The sequence below is a fragment of the Mesoplodon mirus genome (assembly GCF_964341445.2).
Source record: "Mesoplodon mirus genome assembly, chromosome: 5".
Classification (NCBI taxonomy): domain Eukaryota; kingdom Metazoa; phylum Chordata; class Mammalia; order Artiodactyla; family Ziphiidae; genus Mesoplodon; species Mesoplodon mirus.
Genome location: NC_138980.1, coordinates 66079312 through 66090338, shown reverse-complemented (window position 1 = coordinate 66090338; position 11027 = coordinate 66079312).

Genomic DNA, 11027 nt, shown 5'->3' with positions numbered 1-11027 from the left:
AGCAATGAACTTGCATATTTAGCTGAGGAGATTTGGGCTGAGAAGGCATGGGTTGAAAGTGCAGCGTGGTTTCTTCTTGCTGCTTATAGTAAAATGTGAGAAGAACGAAATAGATTGAGGGAAGGACTGTTAAGCAAAAAGGAACCAGAATAGGGCTTCCCTGGTGGCGCAGTGGTTGAGAGTCTGCCTACCGATGTAGGGGACACGGGTTCGTGCCCGGGTCCGGGAAGATCCCACATGCCGCGGAGCGGCTGGGCCCGTGAGCCATGGCCACTGAGCCTGCGCGTCCGGAGCCTGTGCTCCACAACGGGAGAGGCCACAACAGTGAGAGGCCCGTGTACCACAAAAAAAAAAAAAAAAAAAAAAAGGAACCATAATATGATGATTTGAGAAATTCTCAGCCTATTCAGATTGTAAAAGATGCTAAAATTAGGAAAGTGTGTTCTGGAGAGAAAGCCAAGGATGTCACAGGTGTACACTATTTGTACTAGGCATACACATTGAGATGATACTGTAATGAGATGTGATCTTTGAGGACCTTAAATATATTTTTTTTATGTGGGATGGATGTGAATCTTTGGGGCCCAGAGGGTGGACTGTGGTAGGGGGAATAATGGCCCCACAAAGTATCTATGTCCTAATCTCTGGAACCTGTGAATATCTTATGTTATGTGGCAAAGGGGAATTAAAGTTGCAGATGGAATTAAGGTTGATAATCAGCTAACCTTATAAGGAGATTACCCTAGATTATCCAGATGGGTCCAGTGTAGTCACAAGAGCCTTTAATAAGAAGTGGAAGTGAGAAACAGAAAAGTCAGTATCAGAGTGATGTTCTGCGAAAAAGACTGAACCAGCCATTACTGAGTTTGAAGATAGACGGGAGCCACAAATGAGGGAATGCAGACAGCCTCTAGAAGCTAGAAAAGGCAAGAAAATGTATTCTCCCTTAAAGCCTCCAGAAAGGAATATAGTTCTACCTTAACTTTAGCCCAGTTTAACTTCTGACCTCCAGAACGGTAAGATAATTTTGTGTTGTTAAGCCACTAAGTTTATGGTAATTTGTTACAGCAGCTATAGGACATGAATACAAATGGCTACCAACAAAGCCATTTCCAAGCCCATTTTTCTTTTCCTTCCCCTACTCTAGGCCAAAGTATTCATATTCCCATAATCTCTTGCAGGTAGGAGTGTCATATAACTCTGTTATTGCTACTGATGTAAAAGTATAATTGGGAATTGGGCTTAAGGGAAATATTTTTGAAAGGCTAATCTGAGGTGGCATGTTCCTTAGGACTTTGCCCATTTTCCTTTTTCTTAACTGGCATGGGTACTGATGAGTAAGCCTTGAGTTGAAGCAGCCAACTTGCAACCATGAGATGAATACCATAGAACAAAGGTTATATACTAAGTATGATAAGATGGAAAGCCCCTGAATTTCTTACAGCATTGTCAAGATGCTGCAACACCTCTATGCTACCTTCTCCCAGGCTTTATTTTGCACTTTATAAATAAACCCCTATGTGATTAAACAACTGTAGTCAGGTTTTCTGTTGATTACAGACAAATGCATTCCAAGCTGACACATCTCTCCTCCTCGTGAGTAAGGTTGATTTACACAGTTGTCTGACTAGGTCCTATGTTGTCTGTTTAAGATGTATGAGATGCTTGTCAGAAAAATAGTTTTACCTTCCCTTAGGTGTTATCAAGGGACAGTACTCTGACTGACTTTATATCTTTATTCAGTCATTTCTCAATTTGACTAATGTAAACATACACAGATAATTGAATTTTCAAAGGAATCTTCCTAGTTGGTAGCAACCCAAAAAGTTGAGTTTTGGAAAACAGAATGAGAAAGTGACCTGATAAATGCCAGCTATACTATTAACCTGCATCAGTGGTGTCCTTACAAGATGACTGGAAGTTTAGAACACTTGTTTCCCTCTCTGGCAGGGAAGTGGCACAGCCAAAAATTTTACTTAGTAAAATAAATTGACTAAATATGAGTCCTGAAAATCTTCATAAGCAGATCAGCAGTCTACATGTTTTGGTAGAATATGCCTGATGGAAGGATCAGAAATTCCTAACAACATTTTCAGTACACAGAGATGTGCGTTTTGAGGCCTCAGTGTGTCAGGAGCCATTACTCCTTTCCTGTCTTACTTTACAAATATTGATAAGGTGTAGAATTTAAAGGCATCTCCAAAGGCTTCCTACTTATGTCTTTCTTGGACTGATCTGGAATATCTTGAAAAGAACATTCCTTCCAGTTTATCAGCATAATCATGAAAAATCAATAAAAATCTATCATGATACATGATGGAATTGCCTCAAGAAGCTTTAGAACTCCTTAGCTTCATCCAGAGTGTTTGTGTATTTGTGTATGTTTGTTTATGTGTACATTTGAGTGTGTGTGTATGTGTGTGTCTAGGGGAGTAGCTTTAGCAGATGGTAGAGGTGCATCTCTGGTATATATGCAGAGATATATACCAGAGTAACAATGCTTTTCCATAGCTTTTCCACACTGTAAAGACATTTTCCCTTTAGTGCATAAATGTATGTCATAAAATTGCCATTACTGGGACTTCCCTGGTGGCGCAGTGGTTAAGAATCCGCCTGCCAATGCAGGGGACACGGGTTCAATCCCTCATCTGGGAAGATACCACATGCCACAGAGCAACTAAGCCCATGTGCCACAACTACTGAGCCTGCGCTCCAGGGCTCACGTGCCGCAACTACTGAGCTTGTGCTCTAGGGCCCGTGTGCTGCAACTACTGAAGCCTGCATGCCTGGAGCCCATGCTCCACAAGAGAGAAGCCACCGCAATCAGAAGCCCACACACAGCAACAAAGAGCAGCCCCCACTCACCACAACTATAGAAAGCCCGTGCGTAGCAATGAAGACCCAGCGCAGCCAAAAAAATAAAAAATAATAAAATTTTAAAAAATAAAAATTTGCATGGAAAAAGGAAATGTGATTTAAAAAATTAAAAAATAAAACTGCCATTACTAACATATCCTAAAATAGATTATATTTGCAAACTGAAGGATGTTCCTCTTTGTAAATTTAACAGTGCCAGCATTATTGGATCTAGAAGTGTAGTAGCCCTCTTGGTCTTGAAGGAGCATCCCAGGGGAAGGAAGTGTAGACCAGACTTGGTCCTTTTTTCCCCAGTGGGCTCAGGAAACAATAAAATTGATGTCAGGATGTGTCAGGGCTGGAATTAGGGTGAGGCCAAGTTGTGCAAGTGTAGGGTTGGATCCTGTCTTTATTTAAAATATTAATATTTTGTTCATCATGAATTATTCCATTAAGTTTGACTTTTTAGAATATTGCATTAAGTAGTATCTATCTTTACTACTAAGTTTTTGGGTGACCCATTAATTTTGCTTCTGATACGCTTGCCTTACCCTAGTCCTGGTCCTTTTGGTAGTTTCCCTCTTGCCAGTTCAAATGGCCATCATAGCAGTAGTTTCAGTAGTCACAGCTGAAATCTGAGTGGTGAGATCTGAATCAAGTCCATCTCCATTCTGAATATGAGCTAGCAGCAGCAACAGTAGAAGAATACAAAGATCCAAGGAGATCTGACAAACTGGAGTCCTGCAGACTGGGAACAGAAGAGTACCTGTATGGCTGTGATTCATCAGGCAAACTGTTTATGTTTTTCTTCCAGGTGGCATGCAGCAGTGTGAAAAATGTTATCTATTGGGGGATAACATTTGCCACTTCATTGTTGAGAGTTTTTGCATCTATGTTCATGAGGGATATTTGTCTCTCTATGTTTTTTTCATGTTATCCCCTTGTCAGGTTTAGTTTCAGGATTATACTGGTCTCATAAAATGAGTTGACGATTGTTTATTCCACCTCTCTTTTATGAAAGAGGTTGTGTAAGATATTTATTATTTCTTCTTTATGTATTTGATAGAATTTACCAGAAGCCATGTGTGGCTACCGTTCTCTTTGTGGGGAAAATTTGAATTGCAAATTGAACTTCTTAATTAGATATGCTGCAATTCCAATTTTCTATTTCCTCTTGTGTCAGTTGGTAACTTGTGTTTTTTAAACAATTTGTCCACTTTACCCAAGATGTTAATACACTGGCATGAAGTTATTGATAATATTCCTTTATTATCTTTTCAATATAGTTAGGATCTATAGTGGTACCCCTCTTTCCTTCTAGTTATTGGTAAACATGTTTTCTCTCCTTTTGCCTTTATCAGTATTGCAGTGAGTATATCAGTTTTATTAATCTTTCTTTTTTTAAACCAACCTTGTCTTTGTTATTTTCCTATTACTTTCTGTTTTCTGGTTCATTGATTTCCACTCATACGTTTTAATTTCTTTTCTTATACCTACTTTGGGTTTAGTTTTCTATTCTTTTTCTAGTTTCTCTGAAAGCTTAGATTGTTGACTCTTTTCTAATACAGATTAAAATATATAAATATATAATTTAAAGTTATAAATTTCTTTCTATGCATTAATTAAGCTGCATTTCATGAATTTTGATACATTGTTATTTTATTACCATTAAGTTTGAATTTATCTACAGTTTCCCTGTTGATTTCTTCTTTGATCTATTGCTTAACTAGAAGTATTGCTTAATTTCCAAATATCCAGGGATATTATTTTTGATATCCAAAATAATTCTGTTTTGATCTGAGAACTTACTCTGTACAATTTCAATCCTTTGAAATTTATTGAGTTTTGCTGTTTTGTTGTTGTTATCTAACATATGGGTTATCTTGATAAGTTTTGCATGTGTACTTGAAAGAAATGCATATTCTACAGTTGTGCGTAGTGTTCTGTAAATATCAATTAAGCCAAATTGCTTTGATAATGTTGTTTAAATATTCTTTATCCTTACCACATTTTCCTACATGTTCTATCAATTACTGAGAGAAAAATATTAATTCTTCAACTATAACTGTGTATTTGTCTGTTTCTTCTTCCAGTTCTAGCATTTTTTTAAACCTCATGTATTGTGAAGCTCTGTTGTTAGATGTGCACATCAGTAGGATTATTTTATCTTCTTGTTGAATTGACATTAAGCACTATGAAACATCCCTTTTAGTTTCTAGTAATACTTCAAATCCGATATTACTAGAGTCATCCATATTTCTTATGCTTGGGGTTTGTATAATATATCTATTTTCATCCTTTTGCTTTCATCCTGTCTTTATATTTTAAGTTCATCGTTGGTAAACTACATAGAGTTGGATCTTGCTTTTTTATCTCCAGTATTATCATTTCTGCCTTGTAATGGGAGAGTGCATTCTATTTATATTTAATATATTTATTTATATAATTGTGGCTATTGAATTTTTTAATTCACACTCTCTGTTTTCACTCCTTTGTTTTTTGTTTTCTGTTTTCTTTTGGCTTAATTCTGTATTTTTTGGTATTCCATTTTATGTCCTAAATTGACTTTTTACCTGTAACATTTTGGGGGGTATTTCCTCTAAGAATAAGAATATACAGCCTTTACTTATCATGGTCTACCTTAACTTAGTATTATACTACTTCATCTACAATGTGAAAAGCTTCCTATTACATAATTATCATCCTTTTTGCCATGGCACAGATCAGTTTCAGACACAGGAGAGATATTTAAGAATTCTTATGATGGAGAATCTCTGTGAATAAAATCGAATTGGAAAATATTTTAGAAAGACCTTAAAATCTACTATGTGGAAGGTATTTCATACTGGAGAGAACTATAATGAGAGTAATCAATATGGAAAAGCCTTCAGCCTGTTTCCAAACTTAAATGTGCATAAGAGAACTCATACTGAAGAGAAATCCTGTGAACTCACTAGCTATGTGACAGCCTTCATTAATCATTCACTTGTTAAGACACACTGGACACAACCCTAACAATGTAATAAATGTAGAGAGCTCTTCAGCTGTTCTTTGTATCTTAGGACTCATGTGAAATTCACACTGGAGAAGAATACTATGAATATATAAAATGTAGGAACGCTTCTGTTCATTCTTCATGCATTGCTATATGTGTAAGAACTCACAGTAGAGTTAGGCTTTATATTTATATAATGTGAAAAGGCGTTCCATTTCTTTCATCTCTAAGAAAATGTGAAAACTCTCATTGGAGAAAAAAGCTATGAAGGTAAAAAATGTGGAAAAATCTTCAATTGTCCCTCATCCTTTAGTTGCAAATGTGAGAACTCATATTGAAAATATACCCAATGAATGTAAAAGAATGTGAGAAAGTTTTTATTTCTTCTACATCCCTTAAAGTACCTGTAAGAACTCGAATTGGAGAGAAGCATTATGAATATAAGGAATGTGAGAAAACCTTCACTTATTCTTCAAAGATTACTCTACAAATGAGAAAACACCAGATATGAGCTCTACACATGTAAGGAATGCACAGTTCCCTTCCTCTTTTACTAACCACATGAGTACAAATATTGGAGAGAGGCCCTATAATTGTAAACAATGTGACAAATCCTTCCTTCTTCACATTTTACTGTACATGTGATAACACAAATTGGAGAGAAACACTGTGAATATATGAAATGCAGGAATGCCTTTGGCTGTTCCTCATCACTTAGGAAATTTGTAAGAACTCACACTGAAAAGAAATCCTATTGGTATTTGAAGTGTAGGACAATCTTAACTTGTATCTATTTCTTTCAAAGCCATGTGAAAATTCACATTAGAGAGAAACCATATAAGTGTAATAAGTGTGGGAAAGTATAATTCCTAACACTTTAGGGCATATATGAGGACACACACTGAAGAGAGACCATATAAATGTAAAGAATGTGGGAAAACCTTCAGGTCTTTCTCATTCTTTAGTCAGCAAGTGAGAACTCATACTGGGAGATAGGAATTTGAAGAATGTGGAAAATCCTTTAGTTTTCCCTAATACTCCAAAAACATATGAAAACTCACATTGGAGAGAAACCCAATGAATACAATCAATGTAGGAGAACCTTCAGGCGCATCTCTTCTTTGTTATGCATAAGGAAAGCAATACCAGAGGAGAAATGTTTTAAATGTTATAAATACGGAATTGCTTTATTAGTGTCTCTCTCATCTTTGAAGTGATCCCCTAGCTCATAATTTATAGTTTTCATTTTCTAATATAAACCTCTATGGTAATAACTTGCTCCCAGTACTCTTTCAGCTATTTCACACAACTTTCAATATGTATTATTTTCATTGTGGTTCACCTATGTATATTGTCTCATTTGCATTGTGAAATCTCAGACTGAAGTAAAGTGTATTTTTTAATATGCAAGTAAGTGTATTTGAAATTAGCTTTGTTATGTTTCTAATTGATTTCCACTATATGCAATGCATGTGGTCCTCGTGATATTGATTTTGGTACTTGTTGGGATTTTCTTTCTGGCCTACTGTGCCAGACCCTGGGATTTGCCTACCTGGTAGTTATTCTACCCTTCTTCCTTACTATGAAAACTTAGAAATTTTCAGGTTATTGACCTTAACTGTTGAGAGATGTATCTTCAGCATTTTTGTGGCTAGTGTAGTATATAACAATTGTTTTGGTTAATAAGTAGTTGATATAAATTTAAAATGTTCAAAATTATCAAAAAAATATGGTTTCATCAGACTCAGTAATTTAACCTTTTGTACTTTTCTCCTCCTTTAAGTTGGACACAACAATTCAAGTTGAAAAGAGAGAACTTGGAACCATGAGGGTGAAAGCTAGGGGTAATGATGGTTGTGCTGGATTATGTTATATGAGGCTTAGAATTACATTTTCTAGAATCCTCTTGCTGTATGGTTAGAATTAGACAAAAGAGGAACATACAGGAGATTTGAAATGCAAAAATGAAGAAGCCATTAATCTCAAAATGATGTGGAAGTAGCAGATTGACAGACAGATCCTGAACTGTTCAGAAGTTCCAGACTTCAAGCTTATCTTCCTGACTACTGTCTTTGAAGAATAACATCAACCCTGAGCCAATCACAAGCACTTCAGTCGCCTCAGAGGTAGCAGTTTCCACAAACATCTCCATGAGCTCACCCTTCATGGTCCTACTTTGGTGGATAGATGTGCACAGCTGTTTGAATTTCCTTGCAAACTCAAAACTGTCCATCTATACCACTGTTACAGAATATTGTGTTTAAAGACTTTCTCCAATCCTCTGATTACCTCTTCTCCACATTTGTGAAAGGTCTAATTTCTATAGTGAGCACATAGTTCTCCTAATACTTCCAGTGACTCTGTTTTTCCTGAGTCATAAAATGTTGCAGCAAAAGAAAACAAACAAATGAGTAAGTTTGCTCCCCTATTGCAATTGTTGAGTGGCTATACTATCCTTGTGTTGCCTATTTCTAGACTCTCCCAGGAGAGAAATAAGCCCCTTGCTGATTTGTGGGAATTTTATGTTAGTCAAAACGGAATGAAATTCCTAAATGATAAACATAGTATTGTTAAATTAAAACTATCGATGTAATTCACCATATTAACAAAATAAAGAACATATATATGATCATCTCAAAAAATGCATAGAAAGTCTTTGAAAAATTCAAAATGCATTTTGTGAAAACTTTCAACACACTAGAGGATGGGAAAATCCTCATTGTGGTTTTAAAAAAAACTACTAAAATCCTAAAGCTAACATCATACTTACTGGTAAAATATTGAATGCTTCCCCATAATATTAGAGACAAAGCCAGAAAGTTCTCACTCCTTCTGTTCAACATTATAATGGAAGATCTAGTCAATGTAAAAAGCCAGGAAAATAAATAAAAGGCACAGATATTTAAAATATTTGTCTTTATTTACAGATGACCTAATTGTATATGTTGAAAATCCTAAAGAACCTACAAGAAAACCACTATGACTAATGAGTAGATTTAGCAAGGTTGCAGAATATAAGACTAATATATAAAAATAAATTGTTTCTATATAATCACAAGTAACAAATGGAAAATAAAAGTTTAATGCTACCATTTACAGTAGCATCAAAAAGATACATTAAGAATAGATTTAACTAAAGATGTGCAAGACTTCCACACTGAAAATTATAAAACATTGCAAACAAAAATTGAGAAGATTTAAATAAATGGAGAAACATACCATGTTCATGGATTGAAGACTCAAAACTTTTAAGATGTTCACAATTACCAAAATGATCTCTAGAGAAATGGAAATCCAAGTAGGCTGTTTTGTGGAAATTGGCAAGTGACAAGCAAATATATATATATATATATATATATATATATATATATATATATATATATATATATATATATATATATATATATATCAAGACACCTTGTATAGTTGCAGTAATCAAGACAGTGAAGTATTGGCAAAAGGATCAATAAATAAACTAGATAAAGAGAAAATAATCAAGTTTTTTTTCTTTTTAGTATCATTACATATTCATAGCATCTATGGACTTAACTTGTTTTAATCAAGTATACATTTTTGGTCCATTTTTGCAAGTAACTTGTCACAACTTAGCCAGCAGGAGACTCACCAAACAGGCTCCTGTGGACTTTTGACCCAACCTATGATTTTGAAAGCGTCCTTGCTTTCTGGAAATAGCAAGAGGTCACAAAATTATTCTATATTCTGCTGATCCAGACATGTATACAACTATTCTTACAAAGAGCTTTGGTTTTTTTCCCATTGAATAAAGGTGTTAGAGAATAAAATCTTGGGATCCTGGAAAGTTGGAAGATTGGGTACAAGGAGTAATGGGTTAGAAGCATGATGAATATATGGGAGTAAACACAAAGTGTGAAGACCTATATGTGATAAGTATATGTTAATAAGTTAATGTGATAAGTATATGTTAATAAGTTAATGGCCACCAGAGGGCATTCCACCAAGAAACAGTCACTAAACATTGGAACAGACAAAATTATTGATCCTTTTGACATCAGACAGACTCTTTCATCAGCCAGGCCACTGCTGGCATGATGAGCAGATGAACAAAGAGGCCACAGTGGCAAAGATAAAAGCTATTCAAGTACCTCACTTACCAAGGTTGATCTAGGCGCTTCCACATCCAAATTTCCAATATGCCAGCAATAGAGACAAACACTAAGCCCTTTACTTTATATGGCAGGAATGGCTTCAGTTAACATTGCTCTCAATGACCTGCTTGGGGAATTTGTGCTTCCCTTTTCTGAAACTCTGGGCTCTGCAGAGTTAGAAGTCCTTGTCCTTAAAGGGAAACATTTCCACCAGGGGATATAGCATGATTCCCGCTATACTGTAAGCTAAAGCTATATCCTCAATCCTTTCGGTTCCATATGACCAGGGTCCAGCAGACAAGAGAGGAGCCACCAACTTGACAGGGGAAACTGACCCTGATCATCAGGAGGAAGTAGGGCTGCTATGACACACAGGGTTCAAGGAAAAATATGTTTGGCACATAGTTGACCCACTTGAGTGCCTCCTGGTACACACTAATTGGATATATGCAACAATCCCACATTGAGATTGGGATTGAAGCCCGTGCGCCCAGAGTCCGTGCTCCTCAACGAGAAGCCACCGCAATGAGAAACCCGTGCATCGCAACGAAGAGTAGCCCCCGCTCACCGCATCAAGCAGTGATGACAAGGACTCATATCTCTTGGGGATGAACGTATGGATTATACCACCAAATAAACCACCAAGACCAGCAGACATGCTAGTGAAGGTGAAAAGAAACCTAGAATGGATAGTAGAGAAGGGAGACAATGATTATCAGTTCTAACCCTGAAACCAGTTTCAGTGGTAGAGACTATAGGTCATCCCATTAAACTTTCTCTTCTAAGTTTCCCCCAGGAAGAGAAGACCAGCAGAACGATGAAGGAGCTGCTCCCTGAATATTTGTGAAGAAAAGGATCTGAGAGGCACAGAAGGTGGACTATAAGGACATGGACATGCACCACTGAAATTCCCTTTCCATGGAAGTCTTGATTCTGGGAATGCCAGGAGTGTTATCAGTAGGCAGCCTTCAGCTGTCACACCCTTTTCAGGGCAGCCCACATCCAATGACTGATCAATGTGGAAATATAAAGACCTAGCCATTTCAGCT